This window comes from Lepisma saccharinum, chromosome 28 (assembly GCF_977018435.1).
Source record: "Lepisma saccharinum chromosome 28, izLepSacc3.1, whole genome shotgun sequence".
In the NCBI taxonomy this organism is placed as follows: Eukaryota; Metazoa; Arthropoda; class Insecta; order Zygentoma; family Lepismatidae; genus Lepisma; species Lepisma saccharinum.
Genome location: NC_139256.1, coordinates 17945350 through 17964206, shown reverse-complemented (window position 1 = coordinate 17964206; position 18857 = coordinate 17945350). Strand labels below are relative to the sequence as shown.

At 37.0% G+C, this 18857-nt stretch overlaps 2 long non-coding RNA genes across 3 annotated transcripts in view; one reads left to right on the top strand and one right to left on the bottom strand.

Moving 5' to 3' along the window:
* The window catches only part of LOC145981104 (uncharacterized), a 34505-nt gene that overhangs the window by 2596 nt on the left and 13052 nt on the right, over nucleotides 1–18857 (bottom strand). Inside the window, exons 2-3 of one of the 2 annotated variants that reach the window (XR_014440929.1) lie at nucleotides 12496–12588; nucleotides 11493–11799 (exon numbers count right to left, since the gene is read on the bottom strand). This is a non-coding gene — a long non-coding RNA (uncharacterized LOC145981104). Of the gene's footprint in view, nucleotides 1–11492; nucleotides 11800–12495; nucleotides 12589–18857 lie in introns of those variants that run through there. The other variant, XR_014440930.1, reaches the window with a different exon arrangement.
* On the top strand, nucleotides 1646–11598 carry LOC145981103 (uncharacterized). The gene is made up of 3 exons (XR_014440928.1): nucleotides 1646–1924; nucleotides 4432–4586; nucleotides 8139–11598. It is a non-coding gene; the product is annotated as an uncharacterized LOC145981103 (long non-coding RNA).

Here is an 18857-nt window from a genome sequence, read left to right as displayed (position 1 = left end):
AACGATCCGTTGTCCGGTTTGAGTAAGGCACAAGTCGAGAAAGTGGATCTTTCCGTTGGCCATATCTTCCCTAGTAAACCCAATCCTGGGGTCCTGCTTCCCCAATTGGTCGAAAATGCTGTCAAGTTTGATTTCATCCCCAATGATGAGGATGTCATCTACATATCTCCCGTAATATTTTACCTCCCCCCTCCCCCCTGCATGCTCCATAGCGGCTTTTTCGACGTAGTGCATGAAGATGTTGGCCACAAGACCAGAGATGGGATTGCCCATGGCCAACCCTTCTTTTTGTCGGAAGATTTTATCGTTAACGTAGAAGTAATTGTACCCCGTAATGAGAAAAAACCACCAGACGTACTCCCAGGCGACCAAGATTTCAACGTTTTGGTCAATCAACCATCTATACAAACAATCCCCAGCTTTGTCCCGGGGGACACTGGGGTACAGATTAATAACGTCGAAACTACAGATTACGTAGGAATGGATAAGGAGGGTGGGGGTAAAGAATGGGTACACTATCCGCGACCTGGAAAAAGTAGCTAGGAAAGCCAAAAGGATTGTTAGGCAAGAAACATCGCAAAATGACAAAGAGGATAAAAAAACTGAGATAGGAAACGGTGAAAAAAACACATATTTTGTCGGGATCCCGTATTTTAAGGGGTCTCAGAGAAAATTGAAAGGTCCGTGAGGGGTTACGGAATAAAATGTGGGGTAAGAGCGCCCCGGAGTATTGAAAAGCACTTTACATCCTATAAGAAAGGGAGGGGGGATAGGCGCAACAACCCTGAAGAGCGGAAGGGAGTGTACAGGATAGTGTGTGAATGCGGAAAGGAATATGTGGGACAAACCGGGAGAAGTATGCAAGTTAGGTGGGGAGAGCATGATAAGGACGTAAAGGAGGGCATACCCAAAACTGGATTATCTGAACATATATTGGTTAACCGACATAAGATTGCTAAAAGGGAAGTTATTAGGGAGGTCAACAATAAATTGGACAGGAACGTATATGAAGCTGCCTATATATGCGCGAAAAATTGGAATAAACTTAATAGGGACGATGGGAATTTAGAAGACGGCTGGGTTAATTTCTTTAAAAAATGGGATAAAGCCGCAGTGTTTAGGGACGAGATGGGCTTCCATGTTACTCCTGAGGTTAGGAAAGCCGCCGAGGTAGAGGTCGACTTCTCCTTGGATTGGTGACTCCCGAGCCCCAGTTTGGAAGGATTGAGGAGGGGAAGTTCTCTTTCCCCAGGTACGGGCTGACACCGTGCATTCGCCTACCCTGAGCATTGGTCGGCAGTACGCCGACTTCAGCCTTGGATGTTCTTTTGTTTTTATAGTATTGCGCGGTTTTAGATGTGTAATTTATATTCTTTTTTAGAAAGTGTCCTTCAAGCAACTTTTTAACCTAAATCCTTAACCTTCACTTTCACGACGAGGCACCATGTCAGGTGTCTGAATAACATCGTTTCAACCTGAAGAAGGAGGTAGTGTAACCTCCGAAACGTAGTACGAAAAATCTCATACTCACACACGTAAGTTGCCGATTTTTAATCTTTTAACCTAAAGTTTATATTTAATTGTGAGTAATCCGCACATTACCAGTATGTTATAAGATATTTATTTTTTCTCTCTTCTTTTTATAGCTTTCTTAATTCTTGTTCTGCACTCAATAATTGTATACCTCAATTGAAATCAATCGTGTAGTATTCTTTATGGAGAGAGGGGGTGTTAAGTATGGCACCACACATTCTTGAGCTCTTCCATAGTGGATATGTGATCATGATGATGATCTGGTCACCCTTACCCCTTGGTACCATTTATGAGAGGTTGGGCAAGCCACAGAGCCCCTTATATTGATGGAAAAGTGTTAGCTGCGAATCTAACTCAAGTCTCAAACATGGCAGTCACCAACTGAACCAATGTAAGTAAAAAAATACATTGTAAGTTGCTAAGGAATAGTTTTAAAACTAGGAATTTTCCCTGATATGAAACCTGTTATCAGTTTGATTTTTGTTTATGAAAAATATTACATATACAGGGTTAGTCAAAAGTATCAGGACAGGCCAGTAATAACGAGACCCGTGGACGGAGGAAAATCACATGTTGCAACTGAGTATTGGTGAGGAAACTGCATTGAATGGGGGTGTGGATATCATGGCAGCCATCTTGGATTCCGCCCTATTGGATATCACACAATATTTTCAAATGGAAAGGGGTATGTATGACACATTAATTTAGGCTAGAATCGTCCCACAAACGACAATCCAAACTCATTTTGGATTTATCGCCATTCGTGGAAGAGATAGGGTGTGTTACTTTTGACTGCAAAAAATGAGATTTGTCTGAAAGAATTGTTTACTGTATTCTTGTGGCTAACTGTACACTGCAAGTAAACAGAGAGCATGAACAGGAAAACATGACATTGTCTTACAGAATGCCTCAAAGCAAGTGCTCACACTGCTTCCCGTCGACTGTCTGACAATACTATGTCAACCGATCGTAAAAACTGCGAGAAAACCCGAGGACTTTTTTGGGATATGCTACAACGTGCACTTCCATTTGAAAATATTGTGTGATATCAAATATGGCGGAATCCAAGATGGCTACCATGATGGCCACACCACCATTCCTTGCAGTTTCCGCACCAATATTCACTTGCAACATGTCATTGTCCTCCGTCCACGCGTCTCTTTCAGACAAATCTCATTTTTTGCAGTCAAAAGTAGCACACCCTATCTCTTCCACGAATGGCGATAAGTCCAAAATGAGTTTGGATTGTCGTTTGTGGGACGATTCTAGCCTAAACTGATGTGTCATACATACCCTTTTCCATTTGAAAATATTGTGTGATATCCAATATGGCAGAATCCAAGATGGCTGCCATGATATCCACACCCCCATTCAATGCAGTTTCCGCACCAATACCCACTTGCAACATGTGATTGTCCTCCGTCCACGGGTCTCGTTGTTACTAGCCTGTCCCGATACTTTTGACTAACCCTGTATATTCAATTCGATGATAATTGAATTTGATATAAGTACTACTTTTCCTACAATTAAAAGAACTGTATTTTGTTATTGTAGACATAGACATGTAGGAAACCTTCATGTGGAATAAGGTGTAATAATGAATTACATATTATTATTGAAGAGACTGTTTCATATTATGAAGTTATGTACATAAGTAAATAAAGACTGTTTCATGAAAAGTAATTTTCCTATTATTGAAAAATGTTTCTTTATGAAGTTATTGCAGAAACAAGTTACATAATTAATATGTTGTGGGGACTGAAAAATAACAAAAGTGCGTTACTTGTGAGATGCTTTAAAAATGTAGCAAATTTTGTTTGTCTGTGATGCATATAGGCTGCAGATGCTAGTAACTGTTATTGGTGAAATGTGTAAATTATATGCATTCAAAAACATCTAAACCTCAATGCATTTAAAAACAATAATAATTTCCATATTAATACTAACATGGAGTAGGACCACTTTTCGGGGATGCCCCATTTGATTCAACATGCATGTGAGCATGTTTTCAAAATATTCCTTCATAACAAGAGATTTAAATAAAATTGCAGATATAATGTGTCTTAACTGAGAACAAAAACTCGAATGAATACAATCAATAAAAGCATACTAATCTAAACAAGATATCACTACAGCAATAGAAAATTCTTTGATGTTTTTGTAAACATTAGCTACTTTGTAAGGGTTATGTTTAAAATGTTAACAATATAATGTATTTTATGGTCTGCACTATCTTATCACATGTGTACTGCAATTTCCTGCTGTTAACTATTGCCAAAGTAATTTCTATGGACACATTTTGCAAATGGTTTGAAATAAGAAACCATGTGGATTGTACATTGATATGTACTCAAAATAGCATATAATGTAAATTGCATCCATTAAACAGTGATAGAACAGTTTGGAAAGTGATGACAGAACATAATTTAAAGTAGGATTATTCGAGCAATACAATGGCAAATGTAGTAGCTGTATGGTATATAGCAAGCTATTTCTTACTGACAAAATAGACAATCATCTTGAGTGTAAGCAATAATATTGGATGATTATAATCATGAATATTGTATAAAGTACTTTGCCTATATGTTAGAGCTTTGGATAATTGATTTATCAGCAGGATAAATTTTGAGATACCTTATACTGTATTTGCATGACCATTCTCCAATATATAAGAATACTGATCATTGCAGTGAAAAAATATATTACTTAATAGAATAATCAAATTTTTAAAAAAAAACTAGCTAGGAAAAAATATGCAAATCCACAAGCAAACAAGTTCAATTGTAGTAATTATGACAGAATGCACTGAAGAAACTTGCAGGGAGTAAACTTAGGCTATGGATACAAGAACAGTTATTTTCTCATTGTAATCTAAAACAAAACAATGCTTTATTCTAGTCACAAATACCCATCAAGCACTACCAGAGAAACTGAAGCGCACATATTTGTTCCAGCAAGTTGCAACTTGTATTAGTGGCTCATCAGTTCTTGTTGCCGATATACAGGGAACACACAGATGATGCTACTTTCATGTATTATCTTTGACAATCAGGGTATGTATAAGCTAAAAAAATGCTATTTTTTATTTTCCATATGTTGACATACATTAGCTTTTAGCACATATCTTAGTTATTTTTACTATAATTTCCATATTTTCAAATGCTGACACATATTCCATATTCATGATATTAATACATTTTACCTGCGTTAAATACCTAAGGTTTTCCGTTCATCTGTATTCTGTTCATTTTAAATCTTGAAAATAATGCATCTGTTAGAATAACATTCTTGTCAGTAATAGGGAATGCAAGCTCAAGCTTTCGTGGTGAAATCCATTGTATTCTTTAAATATACTCCCATTACTTCATGTAATATTGAACGCAGTTTGTCACTATAAATCTGTTTTAGGGACAACAGGAGATTCACGTTTCAGGAAGGAAGTTTAGTAATCCACTGTTCTGGCAGCAAAAAATAAAGCGTATTTTGTATTTAATGTTGCATTACAATTATATGTCATGTACGGTTAATGCATTTTAATTAGCTGGGTGAGCAGTTTGCTTAACATAAATTGCCATTTTTCACAATTGTAAGACCATCAGTAATTCCATATGATTAAATTAACTAAATATTTATCTACATATCCAACACTTTTTATAGCACAAATAAGTCTGATCCTTGTTGATGGAGGTTAAGATAACAGTAGGCAAATTGCCCATAGCAATTTCTTAACACACTATCTTAAGAAATGGTATTGTTCTAATGCTGAAGTAGATGTCCTATACTTGCTTTAATTTTTGTCACGATATCTGACCCTCATATTGCAGAAAATATAGTGAATGAACATGGGACAATAATTTCCCTATTACCTTTGCAGTCTGCATTACACAATATTACTTCAAGTTCAAACACTTCAAAGGTGAAATGTGACAGTGAAGGTAGTTCATTTATCTGAAGTCACATGGATGATATTTTTAATATGCATGTTATGGTAAAGCAAAAGGATGAGCAACACACAAGTTTCAGTAAGAGACCGGCAGTTCTGAGAAGAACCGTGCTGCTTTGATGGATAATGTGCACTAATTTGTTAGATAATCTAAAGACTTCCTTAATAAGTAATGGTTCAATATTTGTAAATATAGTTCCAAAGTTAAGGAAGTATTTAGATTGTCCTACAGTAGTGTTCAAAACCTATTATTAAAGTAACTATGGAACTTGCAAGATATAATGCACATTCACTAGATATTTATTGCAAATTAAAGCTGTTGGAAATATCCACAAATTCTGCTGTAAGGCTAAGTCCAAAACAATACATTGCTAAGTAAGCTTTTGTTCCACTGCTGATACCTTAGGGAGAATTCACACCGAAGAAACACGCTACACGCAACATGAAACACGTGTCACTTGGAAGCCAACACTCAGTAATCAATGCAACCTTTTGAACCGAAGAAACACTGCAAGATGCATGTGTCGCATGTCGCTTACGTGCCTCTCGGACTGGGCCGTTTTCTCAATACCGTGCATCGTGTTGCTTCAGTTTCTTGTTCGCGCATGCACAGTGAATGCTCCATTCCAACGAGCTGTATTTAGACTCTAGAAGAGAGCCCAACTGGCATTATGTTTGATCATCTAATTTGTTGATATAATAAAGTATCGATATGTACAATGTTTTAACAATGTTTTAAGATTTAAACACAACGTTCATTTCGCTTTATCAAGTTTTTTGATGCAGTTATCTATCGGCTGTAATTTACCTTCAACATCGTGAAAAGAGGCCATGTTTTGGCCATTTACCTGACTGCTTTTATTTGAAAAAGTCAGCTTATGGAGGCACTTTAGTCCAAACTATATTAGTTAACATGGTAAAGTACTCTAGTGCATTGTTTTTCAAACACAAGCCGCGACCCGATACCGTGCCCTCGTATCAACTCTACTGAGCTGTGAAATGTTCTGCTGAAACTGGTTGACAACTATCATAATCCCAATATCATATTTGAGTTGTGAGTTTTCGTTTTTTAAGTCCATTTTATGCACAAAAAGACTAATCAGAACTGGATCTGCCCGGTGCCTCCCCGGTTATCAAACTCAGGATCACTTAATTACAAGGAGACGACGTTACCACTTTGTCTTCTATATTTTTATATTGTCAACAAATATACACATGTAATCAAACTATTATTACTCTTATGATTATGCTATAATTTATTTATCAATATTTAATTTCATAGGTACATGTTAATTCATGCATAAAATCTTCAATACTGTAAAGATTTACGATGAAAATTCTTCAGCTAAGGGCATTGACTTAAAAAGAATACCGTGACATGGTTTCAAGAAGGTTGAGAACCATTTCTCTAGTGTTTAGGTATTCGCTTTATTCAGGCTGAAAAGTCTAGCGTATACAGTTTGATTTCAGTGCATATTATTTCTCAGTTTTCTCGTGCACAACATGCCTCTCCCAAGTTTCAATAACTTGCACAAATTTTACAACGCAGTTTACATGTAACAATGTCTCTTGTTACGTTATTTTCGGGTGACTAATAAACTGATTAATGCAATTATATCAGTACCATCATGCAAACTGAGCAAAGAAACTAAGAGTCGCTTGCCGCGTGCATCTTGCGTCTTCAGTGTGAAACACTCATGTCACATGTTGCGTGTTTCTTCGGTGTGAATTCTCCCTTATGGATACAGAAGGGCAAAAATCTAAGAATGAAAAGAAGATGAGCACAAGATTGAAAGTACACTCAAGGTGTCTACAATTTTGTAAAAACTAAATTTCCCAGCTCTTCCATACCAAGAACCAAAATGTTCCAGACAAAACCATTAGGTCAATTTGTGTACATGTCTGGAAGGAGGTCATTATATTTCAGCTAAATGCATGCTTAGAATCTCATTAAACCTAATACTGGAACATCTACTTCACATGGAAAGGTAATAACAAGAAGGGAAGCAAGTATCAGGGGTGAGTTTTTATGTGATACTTGACTTGATCATTGACTAATGATTAACAAAGAATACTTTTTTTTTAAAAAAAAAATCGGAAATGTCTGCATAAATAACACAAGTATAGTACAATTTAATAACACACCTATTGTTCCCAATTACTATCAAACTGACACTAAACAAGCAACAAGAAATGGTAAATAGTACATTTCTACAGTTCAAATTTTAGTGTAAGAACTGGTAGTGATCAGTATTTAACTGATTGTGAACAAGTTTCAAATTTCTTGCTTGTCCTTTATGCCTTTCTATATTCAAGAACCTACTTGTTGACTTTTTCCATACAGTAAATTTCCCTGACTTTTCCAGAAAAAATAAATTCCCTGACTTTCAGGTTTTCCAGACACAGACACCCTAAACCAATATTTTGAAAACCTGATTGTTAAATTTTCAAGTATGGTGCCAGTGAAAATTTTGAAGTGTGTTAGCATCAGTTCAAGTGGGTATCAGAGCAGTCCCCAAATTTCCAATGATCCTCTCAATGATTAAAATATTATTTTCATAATTTGCACAACTACTTTTAAGAAAACTACAGAAAAATTACAAACTATTTCTACTTAAGTGCCTATGTTATAAAAATAACATTGCTCACTCTGTTGTTTCAGGCAAACTTCTGTTGTGCAAGATTCCACCAGGAGATATGAAGGACAGTTAATTTCAAAACTTGATATTCTACAATCCAAGCAAGAAACAAACAATTCAGGTTCATCAGTGTCTGTGTGGTGGTAGGCAGAGGCAAACAGTGTCGTGCAAGTGCAACGAAACTTTTGCCGTGTTTACCAAAGGATCCTCCATCACGTAACACCATCAAGACGTGGAAGGAACAATTTTTATCTACAGGGAGTGCGATGAAACCTCACAGTGGTGGTAAACCGCAAGTGTCAGACGAACATGTGGAGTCGATAAGAGATTGTTTCACACATAGTCCGCATAAGTCAATACGGACAGCGAGCAGGCAGCTGGGAATTCCCAGGTCAACTGTGCACGATGTGGTACATAAACTATTATGTTTGCGTGTGTATAAGTAGCAGTTGTTGCAAGAACTTAGGCCAAATGAAAAGCTAGAAAGACAAAATTTTGCAATTTACATTCTGCTCAAGATTGATAATGACCCAACTTTTCTATCGACCATTGTTTTCTCAGATTAAGCAACTTTTCACTTGCCTGGTTGTTAACAGACACAATGTTAGAATATGGGGTTCTGAGAATCCTCATGTCAGCGCCGTGCATTCTGGGTATGCAAGGTACACAATGCGTACCCACAACAAAATAAGAAAATAATAAATATTTTACTCGCCTTCCCTGAACATGAAAATTCGACAATTATCGTTCCGAACTTCCACTTCAAGAAATTCAGATTTCTGCACGAACACGCTACTGACTGCCTTGTGTCGTCTGCACCATCTAGCTTTCCTGGATGCAGTCCTGAATTATCCCGATGTGCCTTTGGTGGCCCACCCGATCCCCGTTTCTGCCGATTTCCACGAGCAAACACAGCCGCTTCTCTTGAGTACCCTAGAATTTCGGAAGGCAACCCCATTGGCTCAGATCAGCCCCGACCACATGTTTGGGTCTGCCCATGCTTGCCTCATCCTGCATTTCCCTGTTCAACGCACAGAGGTCTGGGAAGTCAGGGTACCAAGGATTTTGGCAGCGTTTGCAGTGTTGGCAGTAGTCAACATATATTTATTTCTGAAATGTTTAGCTTACTCACATTTAGCAGTCACGCGTAGATAGATCACTGTGCTCGATTGCAATAATAAAATAAATGATTGCTAAGAGGAGGGCAAGGATTTTTTTGTGGTAGAATATACGCGTAAACTATCAGATATAAAATATATATGCGAGGTTAAAATTACACTAGCAAGGTTTTTGTGTTAGGGAGGCGAGGATAGCAGAATGGACTGACCAACTGAGGATTGAGTTTTGCACGTGAACCCCTTTTTGGCATCGTCACTGTCTCAGGGGGAAATTATGTGAACAATTTGCAAGTTTCACACAATCATCAGAGTAGGAGAGTATCTGTTTATCCCATTCCAGAGATCAACATTTTATTTAAGTTCATTTGCATTTCAGCCTATAAGTTGATGAGGATGGGTGTTGAGTTGACCGTTGACCCGACAATATGAATGAATAGAAAAACATAAGTAAACACAATGCTACTATGGGATTTGATAACGAACCCCCCCCCCTTTCCAAGACAAAATGTGGTGTATATGGATAATGGATGGTATATTGTGCCCAACATTTCTTTTTTAGCTTTTGAACTGTGCTGGGATGAATACCATTGTATGCTGACGCATTTTTCTCGTGACCTTTATTATCTTTTTTCTACAAAATATTTCATCGACTGGCAACTCCGAGCCATTCATCCACAAGAACGTGCTGTTTTAAGGGCGGCAGACACTTGTTTGTTACCGTGGGAGATTGACTTTTGCTTTCTTCTGTGGTGTGAAATTTGCAGCAAGTGTTTCGTTCATATTATTTGCTTGTTTGTCGGTTTAGGGAATGGGGAGGGGGGAGAGGATTCGGGAGTTATTGATGACATTCTGAAGATGGGATTTTCGGCATAATAATAATAAAAGTGCAAACAATCCAAAATGGTAGGTGTGTGTGTTCCTGATTTGCAGGACTTGTTTCAAGCAGGAGTTATGAATGATGGTAAGCAGTATGTTACGCATTTTCAGAAAAAAGAATTAAAAAAAATAGAACTATACAGTTTGACTAGCAGTAGAAAAAGCGGAAACTTTATTGTTGGCCTTGTTTCGTTGGTTTCCTCTGAGAAAGGTGTGTCAAATAGTAGAGGATACGGAAGATACTACCATTTATCAAATTTATCACATGCTATACGAAAGCACGAAAAATCACTGCCAGTTCGTTTGCGTTCAATGTTCATTGCGCAGCATGAAGGAATTAATCGAAGTCAATTGTTGGACTGTACGTAGCTACATCAGAATAGATTTGCGAATATAAATATAAAAGATCATACATATATCTTACTTTGTCACATTTGGATATCTCTGGTAGCGTTTAAGATTATATCAGAAATTCCTTAGTTTCCTCGTTAATGCTTCAATAATTGACATCCTATTTTAAAGTAGCTTCAATTAGTATCTGTGTGCACAAAGCAAGCTTTAAATATCTTCTGCTCCCCTTAATCTTCAGGACATGTTCCTCGTAAAAAAAAACAATTAAAATATGGTATGATTCTTTATTCTCAAGCAAGAACTTTTGTGCAGGATGAATGAAGGTCTTACAAAAGGGTGCAAGGAGTGATAAATGCTGCTATATCGTTCCAAAAATTGATTCCTGTTATTTAAAAATGATGCAAGGATGATAAATTTTTGATTACAAAATTTTGAAAAAAGTAATTTTCTGTTTAACACGATGGACTGGGGGGTCTGACCCCTTTAACCCCTCCTTCAGTGCACCCATGTTGTGTACACTGGTCTAAATGTCACCGCACGCCACTGCCTCATGCGTATGTGGAACATGTCCGAGACAGTCCCAAATTGAATGTTTGGTGTGTTTTAACGCATAATGAAGTCATAGGCAAATTCTTTTTTGTGGAGCAAACAATAACAGAAAATGTGTTCCTACATATGCTCGAAAACTTTGCAGTTCCCTAATTACGTCATTTACAACCTACAGTGATATTCCAACTAGATAGTGCCCCGCCACATTCCTGATCGTTGGATAGGCCGTGATGGGCCAATTTCCTGGCCACCATGCTCGCCTGATGTTACCCCTCTGGACTTTTTTTTCTCTGGGGTTATGGAAAAGACATTGTGTATTCTGGCCCAAAGGTACGAAACCTACAAGAACTGCAGGACAGAATTAGGAATGTGATTGCTACTGTCATGCCTCTGATGCTACAGAATACGTGGAGAAAATTTGAATTCAGGTTTGGCATCCTCCATATCACAAAAGGAGCTCGTGTGGAGCTATATTGAGCTGTGCTGAGTTGTAACCACTACCAATAAAACTTGGTGAGTTTATCTTCAAAATGCTTGCTTTTCTTTTATCTACTTCTATCCATATTAAAACCACATACTTTTAAAAACTGTCAGTCCCATTTTGGACACCCTGTATTATACATTCAATGAATCAGTTATGAGTCTTGCATTAGATGAAAACTGTGCATTCCGAAAAACAGAAACTGATGAACCTGAATTGTTTGTTTCTTGCTTGGATTGTAGAATATCAAGTTTTGAAATTAACTGTCCTTCATATCTCCTGGTGGAATCTTGCACAACAGAAGTTTGCCTGAAACAACAGAGTGAGCAATGTTATTTTTATAACATAGGCACTTAAGTAGAAATAGTTTGTAATTTTTCTGTAGTTTTCTTAAAAGTAGTTGTGCAAATGATGAAAATAATATTTTAGTCATTGAGAGGATCATTGGAAATTTGGGGACTGCTCTGATACCCACTTGAACTAATGCTAACACACTTCAAAATTTTCACTGGCACTGTACTTGAAAATTTAACAATCAGGTTTTCAAAATATTGGTTTAGGGTGTCTGTGTCTGGAAAACCTGAAAGTCAGAGAATTTATTTTTTCTGGAAAAGTCAGGGAAATTTACTGTATGGAAAAAGTCAACAAGTAGGTTCTTGAATATAGAAAGGCATAAAGGACAAGCAAGAAATTTGAAACTTGTTCACAATCAGTTAAATACTGATCACTACCAGTTCTTACACTAAAATTTGAACTGTAGAAATGTACTATTTACCATTTCTTGTTGCTTGTTTAGTGTCCGTTTGATAGTAATTGGAAACAATACGTGTGTTATTAAATTGTACTATACTTGTGTTATTTATGCAGACCTTTACGATTTTTTTTTTAAAAAAAAGTATTCTTTGTTAATCATTAGTCAATGATCAAGTCAAGTATCACATAAAAACTCACCCCTGAAATTTATAAATGCATTAAGTAAATGTACAAAAACCAAAAACTTCTTACCAAATTCTCTCTCCTCCAAGAATTGTAAACTGCAACAGTCACCCAAAAAATAGTTTCATCACAGAATTCCATCCTGTGTTCCATTCACAGAAACTGAAACAAAAAAGGTTTTCATGAAAAAAAACCTACAATCAAAACTTTGAATTGTAAGAAATCACAATCAAGTTATACTACAAAAAAGATTAAAAACTGACAAAAGACATTTTATAACCAGAGCCTCTGAAGTGCAATGTATTGGATCATTCCACAGACAGCGAGCCTAGATGTTCCGACCATAGCAGTGCAAAGAAACCCAATTCTCTTCATACATTCAGCATGATAAAAATTAATCAAGCATATCATGTAGTACTGTCAGCAGTCTGGAAATGTGTTTTAGCAATTTCACTTTGAAGTGGTAACCAACAGAGAATCCTTGAAAGAATTCTTATGGTCTAAAGTTGAAATCACCAACCCTGAAACCTTCTGTAAACAAAACCACGTGCATGCAGAAAGCATTGCAAACTTATAGAAGTAAAATAATCCACACGTTGTTACAGGATTCATTACGTAAGGTAAAATAACAGCCAATTTGTAGTATGGGATACGCTGCCGCAAATGACATCTCACTTTAAACCCAATGCTCTTTCTTTGTTACTTATTGCTTCACCACGGTTAACTCTTTGCACCAGTAATCATTTCCCATAAATTTGGCTTCTTTCTTGCATGTGAATTGAATATATTTTACTTGCATTTTCTTAGACAAAATGATATAACATGGTAATGTATATTTCTAAGGTTGATAAAGATAGGAGTGTATTTGAAATTTGTTTGTAGATTTTATGTAAATTGTATCTTATGTAAATAAAATATATCATGGGCATAAACAGCCATATGCAATGCTGTAAGTCCAATAAATATATTGATGATGATGATGATCAAAACAGGACAAAGAAAGTTCGTAAATTTATTGCGGTTGGAAACTTTGACAAGCATCCTAATAAAGATTTATGTTCCGCCAAATATAGTGCACTTCGTAAAATAACTTGGTGACATGGCAAGCCAAGATAAGTGTGAACATTTTGTAGGAATATGCATTGTAACTTTCAATGAGCTTAGAGATTTGTGTACATAATGATATTTTACATTGGTTATTTTCTAAAAAATAAGTGTCAGTGTCTGCAGTTTTAAGGGTTATGAAAGAGAGAATGACCGGGAAAGTAACAATGTGTGCAGCTGCATATTCGTCTGATGTTTTGAAAGCAGGTTCTCACATTCAGAGGCTCTTATATAAAATGAATAGGTGCGGCAAACTATGAGTTTAACAGCAGATGATTGCGGTCATGAATCAACTGACACGGAGTGATACATCGAATCAGTGAGACGGTTTGTTTACAGAACCTTTCAGGGATGGTGATTTACACTTTAGACTCACTTTCTGAGGAATTGCTGCATTGGGTGGCATGCAGTTAGAATGTTGGCTGCCACAATAGAAGAAAAAATGTTTCCCTGGGGCCACGATGTTTTATTACAATATAATAAAAACGTTGAAAGTAATATGTTTCTTGATTAGATGAAAAATTGTTATTTTTGATTATTTTATGTGCACGAGTCATATGTAACTCATGCGGCGCTAGGATCAATTATACACTGCATGCCACGTGAGTTATACACTATATAGCCACCCAGTGCTGTTCATTCGTAAGACACCAGGCAGGTAACCAATAAGAAGTCAGACCTCTCTTTGCTATTATTACAGCATTTTCTCTTCAGGGCAGGCTTTCCACTAAGTTCTGGTACATTGCTGGTGGAATTTTTTCCATTCGTTCTGTAGCCTCGTGAATAGTTCATGGGTGCTTTTTCGGCCAAGTGGGTCTGGCATGTAACAAACACTCCAGTTCATCCAAAATATATTCTATGGGGTTTCCAGTCGGGGCTTTGAGCAGGCCAGCTAAGTACATCCACCTGGTTGTCCTCAGGGCCGGCAGATGCCACTCCCTTTTGAATGCTGTCATTACGCAGCAACGGGAAATTGAAAATCAATATATTCCTAAGTAAAACATCAAACTATAAAATAAATAATGAGACTTGTTACGCTACTTCAATACTATTAAGCACAAAAGGATATCTTGCTCGGTGACAGTTAAACATTAAACAATGCATCACTACTTTTATATTATTATTATACTTTATGAAAACACTCTCTCTCTCTCAACCGTATCTTAAAAGTAACAAATATTAGAAAAAAAAATGAAGGCTTGACTTCATATGTTTACCGTTGTAGGTCTGTGATATATGATTGGGTTTTTAAAAGAATTCCATGCAATATTCCTGTATCTCCCGCATGGGTGATCTAAGGTCTCGATTCTTTGCTACGTCGTCCTCATATAAAGTGGCTGTGGGGTTCACCCAGCCTCAAATTATTGAATACCTGGGGCAACCCTGGGAGGTAAAGGTGGCTGGAGAGAGGTGCTGATCACGTCACCTCCAAAATAGCCGAGATCGAGAATGCGTGTGGCCCTACATCTTCTAAATGTGTCTACATGACATGGTACTATAAGCACGGGAAATTTACCTTTACATGTAATATTCTTTTTCGTATAATGCTATCTTGCATAAAATGGAAACAAGGAAACTTTGTTCGCCACTTGCCACGGTTACAGACAAAGTTAATAAATTCAAAGTTCTACACTCACATTAGGTGCAAAATCATGACCTTTTATCAGTTTAAGGTCTCCTTTGGTGTAATTGTTTTATTATAGCCGAAAGCACTTCTAGTTCATCATTTATTTCAGTAGCCTTCATGTGTTAACATTCCGGCAAGTTTTCTACACTTTTCAGACAAAAGATCAGATAGCATGTCTTTATGCTTCCTAATATCATAAAAGAAATTGAGCTGCTAAAAATCTTTCTCTTGGAGCTAAAATAATAGTCCAGGACCTGGTAATAAAAATCAACTTTGTACCATTTTTGTGGATCTTCAATAGTTTAGTCATACTGAAACGGCCTCTTCTTTCAATTTCGGCCCTGTACAGTGTTGCCTATCTTTGGATCATCTATATCTAAATTCGATGCCAATTCTTTCTCATCAACCTGGACTCACAGGTCGCCACCCCCGACTCCTCCACGAGTGAAGGGAGGCAGGCCCTGCCAGGCTGCCAAGTGACGTCCAAGAAACTTTGAAATTTTTCATCACTCCTGCTTTTTTCAAAGCGCTGATATGTTTGCAAGAAATCATGTATCAGCATCTAACACATCATAGATTAATGTTTTGAAGACATTTGCTCATTACATTATGTGGAGTAAAAAGTCATACCAGGTAACTAGTGAGATAAAGGAATGTAAACCACACACTGAGCCTCATGTGCGACCATTCGGACAGTTTTATTGTAGTCAATTATTTGAAGGCATCGAATCTGCTTTCCCACCTTGTGGAAGTCTGGTTTTCAAGTGAGACTACCGACATGTTCCTTCAAAACTGTGGGTTGGCATATATTAACTTCCAAGTTATATAATATAATAGCTTTCAAGTTTTCAATAGGCTTATTTTTTTTTCTTGTCTTCAAATTTTGCTGCCCTGGAGTCCAAAATTATCTTCCACAAAGTTCCCCAATTGTTCTTGCAATGCTGGGTCAACACCTAAAATGTTAGGTCTTTCAATAGGGATTGAACCCGGAACCATTCTTTCCAAAGGCAAGGGTGCTAAATATTCATGTCCCTAGCATATTCATTCATATGTTACTATCAGCACTAAACTTTTAAAAGTTATATTACTATTTCTTGTTATTGTGTGCATGTGAATATGTACATTATTTGAGGAAGAAATATGACTACCCTAACCAGCATTGACAAATAAGTTCTAATTGTCCAGACTAGTCAATAACACTAGTTCAGTAACCTATGAGGGAAAGATGGTATACTTCTACAAGAAGTTATATTTTACAGGATTTTGAAATTAGCAGCTTAAAGTTACAAAATACTTTCCCAACTTTTAGTTTGATGAATATCTAATGTGTCAGGTCCTCAATTTTTTAACATAAGAATTTTATAATTCACAAAGCTTACAAATTTTAGTGATATTAAAGTCTACCAGTGACAGGGTAATGGTACATACTGCCACAGACCCAAGTTTGAGTCCTGGTAATTTTTTTCTTCTTCTTTAATGCCAAGATTTCTAAAAAGTACATCTTGAGTGTGTGTCAAAACATAACATACGAGGGGAAGTAAAAAAAATTATCTGCACTTTTGCCACAACTTTCTTGAGGTTGCAGCACTGCCTTCGGCACAAGGTGGTACTCATGTGGTTACATGGATGAGGTTTGATCTTAATCGCTCTTTCTTTTGTTACAAAGAGTAAACATGACTGCTCTGTTGGCAGTGTGCACCAAGGAAGAACAGATCAGTGATCCAATTTCTCTGGTCTCAAGCTGTGACAGGGGTTGAAATTTATCACAGGGTTTCAGTACAATATGGAAAACAGCACTCTACCATGTAGAATAGTCAATGAGTGGATCGAGAGGTTTCAAAATGGACGGACAAATACGAAGCAGGAGCCCCATCAATGGAAGATTCAACAAGCTCGAGAGATGATTCTGACGAACCGAAAGGTTACCTTTGATGAGGTGGCATGTTCTCTGCAAATTAGTCATGATTCTCCACACAAAAACATCCATGACAAGCTTAGTTTCCATAAAGTCTGTGCGAGATGGGTGCCGAGAGAACTTACCGAAGTGTATGAGCACAATCGTGTCAATGCTTACTCTACCACTACAACGATGAAGGTGAATCTTTTTGAAGAGAATTGTCACAGGAGATAAGACCTGGATACATCACTTTGAGCCAAAATCCAAAGGCAGAGTATGGAGTGCAAACACCAGGGATCACCAATGAAGAAGAAATTCAAGACTCAACCTTCCGCAGGAAAAGTGATGCTAACCATTTTTTGGGACTGGGGGATTGATTACCTAGAAAAGGATCTACAGTTACCCGTGTAGGCTACAGTGACATGCTGGCCAACAAACAAATCAGCAAATCACTCCAAATGCTGAGGGCTTGTCGAAGCAAGTGTTATTGTAACACGACAATGCACGCCTACATACTGCTGAAACACCCTGCATACAGTCCACATCTGGCCCCTTCCGACTATTACCTCCTTGGTTCTCGAAGAGATTGTCATTTTGCGACTAGAGTTGGAAGTGGTCGGGAAAAAATGGCTTTTTTGGAAAAATGAGTTTTTTTCCCACGGCAGTATTTTTCCTGTTCCACGGTTTTCGTTTATCTCCCTACTACAAAATAGACTCATTTCAAAATATAAAATACAATTTACAATATGAAATTCGTAGCTAGACATAAACAACATTTTCAAAAAAGCTGGCTTTTATGAATGGGCTGTTCTTTCAGTGTGTTATCTTCACATTTCGGTAGACTTATTAAATATATCTATGTAGTATAAACATATTCACATAACTAGAGTAGTTTTGTATGTGTTTTTAATAGAACCTAATACTATGATACAATTTTCGATGTTTGAATTTGCTATACGAACACATGAAGCAAAAAAGAAAATTCTGCTCTATCTTTTGAAAATCTAGTATCAAATCTCTTTACATTAAATTTTGTGTTCAATAAAATATGTATTTTTGTATTCTGGCTATCCAGTACATCAAGTATAATTTGGTTAAATGGCTGCTAAACCTGGCTGCTTGTTGCAGTGGTTCTCAATATTTGCGATACCACAGCCCAGTAAATTTATTTCTCACAAGTCGATGCCCTGATCCCGTCAATTTCACTCAAATACATTTCTGCTCTTTAAAGTGTACATGGAAATTAATATGCACCCTTAATTCATATTAATATATCAACTATGGCATAATCATAGTTCAATTATGTATAGATGTGCTGTCAAATATAAAATTAGATTTAAATTAGTCGTCAACCCATGGGTGCAATGGACCTTTTGCGGCCCAGCGGTTGAAAAACACTGGCACTAAAACTGAAGCAGAAGTAAATAAGACTAGTCGAAAAAAAAATCCTACTTAAGAAATCTGGACTGGACCTACAGATTGAAATGATATCCGAAGCACTCTGCCTCCACTGAGGATTGAACCTCAAACCCTTTCTCATTACAAGGCAACAGCATTACTTTATTCCACTCCAGAGGCCCATTTATGATTATAAAAGGAACCTTCTATCAAAAAGCCAGCCTTTCTCCAAAAACAGTCCTTGCAATTTGTTCTCCATGATTTACAGGCTAAATTAAATCTTAATGTCTGATGAAGTAGCACGATGCTCCATTGAAGGAGCTTTCAGACTGAAGTCACAGATGACAAGCGACACAGTTTCCTTCAGTATAAAGCAAAATATTCGCCGTGCATGTAAGAACAGAC